This window comes from Cucurbita moschata, unplaced genomic scaffold, assembly GCF_002738365.1.
Source record: "Cucurbita moschata cultivar Rifu unplaced genomic scaffold, Cmos_1.0 Cmo_Scf00011, whole genome shotgun sequence".
Taxonomy (NCBI): domain Eukaryota; kingdom Viridiplantae; phylum Streptophyta; class Magnoliopsida; order Cucurbitales; family Cucurbitaceae; genus Cucurbita; species Cucurbita moschata.
The window spans coordinates 495,971-500,821 of record NW_019268527.1 but is presented as its reverse complement, the minus strand read 5'-3'; the positions used below and the strand labels follow the sequence as shown (position 1 = coordinate 500,821).

At 36.0% G+C, this 4,851-nt stretch overlaps 3 non-coding genes across 3 annotated transcripts; all 3 read right to left on the bottom strand.

Annotated features, from left to right (window-relative positions):
- Nucleotides 1-1,368: 1,368 nt before the first annotated feature.
- TRNAS-CGA lies at nucleotides 1,369-1,450 on the bottom strand. Its single transcript has one exon. It is a non-coding gene; the product is annotated as a tRNA-Ser (tRNA).
- Nucleotides 1,451-3,040: 1,590 nt separating this feature from the next.
- Nucleotides 3,041-3,122, bottom strand: TRNAS-CGA. The gene has a single exon. It is a non-coding gene; the product is annotated as a tRNA-Ser (tRNA).
- A 1,349-nt stretch (nucleotides 3,123-4,471) lies between these two features.
- TRNAS-UGA lies at nucleotides 4,472-4,553 on the bottom strand. The gene has a single exon. It is a non-coding gene; the product is annotated as a tRNA-Ser (tRNA).
- Nucleotides 4,554-4,851: the final 298 nt, after the last annotated feature.

Below are 4,851 nucleotides of genomic sequence, written 5' to 3'. Positions count from 1 at the left end.
GGACATATTGACACCCCTTACCCTTAACCACTCGGACATATTGACACCCCTTACCCTTAACCACTCGGACATATTGACACCCCTTACCCTTAACCACTCGGACATATTGACAGGACCTGTGCAGGCATAGCCCAACCGATTTCAAGTTGGTCTCCTTAACCACTACATATTAACACCCCTAATATAAGAAATGATTTGTTACTTGTTCAACCGATGTGTGATTTCACAATAAAGCTAAAAATTCGTCAATGGTAAGATTTGAACCTACGCAGGCATAGCATTTCGAGTCTGCCTCATTAACCACTCAGACATATTGACACCCCTTATGTAAAGAATGATTCTTTCCCTGTTCAGTCGATGTGTGATTTCACAATAAAGCTAAAAATTCGTCAAACTTCAGTTTCTTCTTGGATTTCATTAAACATCAGTGTCTCAGATCTTCAATTTCTCGTTTGCGTATACTTTCGCTGAGAACTACTTCTCGAATTTCTTCATCAAACTTCAGTTTCTCAGATTCTCGGGTACTACTAATTGTGGCAACAATAGTATCCCACTTTCATTTCTCGTTTGCGTTTACTTTCGCTGAAACTACTTCTCGGATTTTATCAAACTTCAGTTTCTTCTAGTATTTCATTAAACATCAGTTTCACAGGTTTCTAAATCAAACTTCAGTTTCTTATCGGATTTCATTAAACATTAGTTTCTCTGATTTCTGAATCAAACTTCAGTTTCTCAGATTTCTACATCAAACTTTAGTTTCTCAGATTTCTACATCAAACTTCAGTTTCTCAAATTTCTTCATCAAACAAGATTCTCGAGTACTACTGATTGTGGCAAAAACAGTACCCCACTTCCACTTATATAAGTATTATGTACGAAGTGGGATTCCATAATAAAACTAAAAATTGGATTTCATAATAAAACTAAAAATTGCATAGCCAAATTTCTAGTTCGTCTCCTTAACCATTCGGACATATTATATTGACACCCTTACCTTATATAAAGAATGATTCGTTCCTTGTTCAACCAATGTGTGTTTTCACGATAAAGCTAAAAATACGTCAATAGCAAGATTCAAACCTACATAGGGATAGCCCAACAGATTTCGACTCTGTCTCCTTAACCACTCAGACATATTGACACCCCAAACTTTAATTTCTCAGATTCTCGAGTACTACTGATCGTGGCGACAACAATATCCCACTTATATAAGTATTATGTAGAATTGGGATTTCATAATAAAGCTAAAAATTGCAGCCAAATTTCGATTTTGTTTCCTAAACCATTCCGACATATTGACACCCTTATATAAAGAATGATTCGTTCCTTGTTCAACTGATGTGTGTTTTCACAATAAAGAAAAAATTACGTCAATAGCAGGATTTGAACCTACGCAAGGATATCCCAACAGATTTCGAGTTTGTCTCCTTAACCACTCGGGCATATTGACACCCTAAACTTTAGTTTTATTATGTAGGATGTGGGATTTCATAATAAAGCTAAAAATTGCAGCCAAATTTAGATTTTGTTTCCTAAACAATTCAGACATATTGACACACCTATATAAAGAATGATTCGTTCCATGTTCACCGATGTGTGTTTTCACAAGAAAGCTAAAAATGCGTAGGCATAGCCCAATAGATTTCGAGTCTCTCTCCTTAACCACTCGAACATATTGACACCCCAAACTTCAGTTTCTCCGATTCTCAGGTACTATTGATTGTGGCAACAACAGTATCCCACTTCCACTTATATAAGTATTATGTAGGATGTGAGATTTCATAATAAAGCTAAAAATTGGATAGCCAAATTTCGAGTTTGTCTCCTTAACCATTCCTACATATTGACACCCTTATATAAAGAATGATCGTTCCTTGTTCAACCACTCGGACATATTGACACCCCAAATCCGACATATTGACACCCTTATAAAGAATGATTCGTTCCATGTTCAACCGATGTGTGTTTTCACAATAAAGCTAAAAATGCGTCGATAGTAAGATTCGAACCTACGCAATCGTAGCACAACAGATTTCGAGTTGTCTCCTTAACCACTCGGACATATTGACACCAAAAACTTCAATTTCTCCAATTCTCAGGTATTACTGATTGTGGCAACAACAGTATCCCACTTCCACTTATATAAGTATTATGTAGGATGTGGGATTTCATAATAAAGCTAATAAATTGTATAGCCAAATTTCGAGTTTGTCTCCCTAACCATTCCGAAGTATTGACACCCTTATATAAAGAATGATTCGTTCCTTGTTCAATCGATGTGTGTTTTCACAACAAAGCTAAAAATAGATCAATAGCAAGATTCAAACCTAGGCAGGCATAGACCAACAAATTTCGAGTAATTTGGAGTTTGTCTCCTTAACCATTCCGAAGTATTGACACCCTTATATAAAGAATGATTCGTTTAGCAAGATTCAAACCTAGGCAGGCATAGACCAACAGATTTCGAGTAATTTCGAGTTTGTCTCCTTAACCATTCCGAAGTATTGACACCCTTATATAAAGAATAATTCGTTCCTTGTTCAATCGATGTGTGTTTTCACAATAAAGCTAAAAATAGGTCAATAGCAAGATTCAAACCTAGGCAGGCATAGACCAACAGATTTCGAGTCTGTCTCCTTAACCACTCAGACATATTAACACCCCAAACTTTAGTTTATCAGATTCTCGAGTACTACTAATTGTGGCAACAACATTATCCCACTTCCACTTATACAAGTATTATGTAGGATGTGAGATTTCATAATAAATGCATAGCCAAATTTCGACTTTGTCTGCTTAACCATGCCGACATATCCCCAAACTTTAGTTTATCAGATTCTCGAGTACTACTAATTGTGGCAACAACATTATCCCACTTCCACTTATACAAGTGTTATGTAGGATGTGAGATTTCATAATAAATGCATAGCCAAATTTCGACTTTGTCTGCTTAACCATGCCGACATATTGACACCCTTATATAAAGAATGATTCGTTCCTTGTTCAATCGATGTGTGTTTTCACAATAAAGATAAAAATACGTCAATAGCAGGATTTGAACCTACGCAGGCATAGCCCAACAGATTTCGAGTCTGTCTCCTTAACCACTCGGACATATTGACACCCCAAACTTTAATTTCTCAGATTCTCAAGTACTACTAATTCTGGCAACAACAGTATCCCACTTATAAGTATTATGTAAGATGTGGGATTTCATAATAAAGCTAAAAATTGCATAACCAAATTTCGAGTTTGTCTCCATAACCATTCGGACATATTGACACCCTTATATAAAGAATGATTCGTTCCATGTTCAACCGATGTGTGTTTTGACAATGAAGCTAAAAATACGTCAATAGCAGGATTCGAACCTACGCAGGCATAGCCTTTGTTCAACCGATGTGTGTTTTCACATTAAAGCTAAAAATAGGTCAATAGCTGGATTCAAACCTACGCAAGCATAGCCCAACAGATTTCGATTCTATCTCCTTAACCACTCGAACATATTAACAGCCCAAACTTTAGTTTCTCAGATTCTCGAGTACTACTGATTGTAGCAACAACAGTATCTGACTTCCACTTATATAAGTATTATGTAGGATGTGGGATTTCATAATAAAGCTAATAAATTGCATAGCCAAATTTCGAGTTTGTCTCCTTAACCATTCCGACTTATTGACACCCTTATATAAAGAATGATTCGTTCCATGTTCAATCGATGTGTGTTTTGACAATGAAGCTAAAAATACGTCTTCATAATAAAGCTAAAAATTGCATAGCCAAATTTCAAGTTTGTCTCCTTAACCATTCCGACTTATTGACACCCTTATATAAAGAATGATTCGTTTCATGTTCAATCGATGTGTGTTTCGACAATGAAGCTAAAAATACGTCTTCATAATAAAGCTAATAAATTGCATAGCCAAATTTCGAGTTTGTCTCCTTAACCATTCCGACTTATTGACACCCTTATATAAAGAATGATTCGTTCCATGTTCAATCGATGTGTGTTTTGACAATGAAGCTAAAAATACGTCTTCATAATAAAGCTAAAAATTGCATAGCCAAATTTCAAGTTTGTCTCCTTAACCATTCTGACTTATTGACACCCTTATATAAAGAATGATTCGTTCCATGTTCAACCGATGTGTGTTTTGACAATGAAGCTAAAAATACGTCAATAACAGGATTCGAGGCATAGCCCAACAGATTTCGAGTCTATCTCCTTAACCACTCGGACATATTGACACCCTAGACTTTTATTTCTCAGATTCTCGGGTACTACTGATTGTGGCAACAACAGTATCCCACTTCCACTTATATATGTAGGATGTGGGATTTCATAATAAAGCTAAAAATTGCATAGCCAAATTTCGATTTCGTCTCCTTAACCATTCCGAGACACCCTTATATAAAGAATGATTCCTTCCTTGTTCAATCGATGTGTGTTTTCACAATAAAGCTAAAAATACGTCAATAGTAGGATTTAAACCTACGCAGGCAAAGCCCAACAGATTTCAAGTCTTTCTCCTTAACCACTCAGACATATTGACACCCTTATATAAAGAATGATTCGTTACATGTTCAACCGATGTGTGTTTTGACAATAAAGCTAAAAATACGTCAATAGCAGGATTCAAACCTATGCAGGCCATAACCCAACAGATTTCGAGTCTGTCTCCTTAACCACTCAAACATATTGACACTCCAAATTTCTATTTCTCAGATTCTCGAGTACTACAGATTGTGGCAACAATAGTATCCCACTTCCACTTGTATAAGTATTATGTAGGAGGTGGGATTTCATAATAAAGCTAAAAATTGCCCAAATTTTGAGTTTGTCTCGTTACC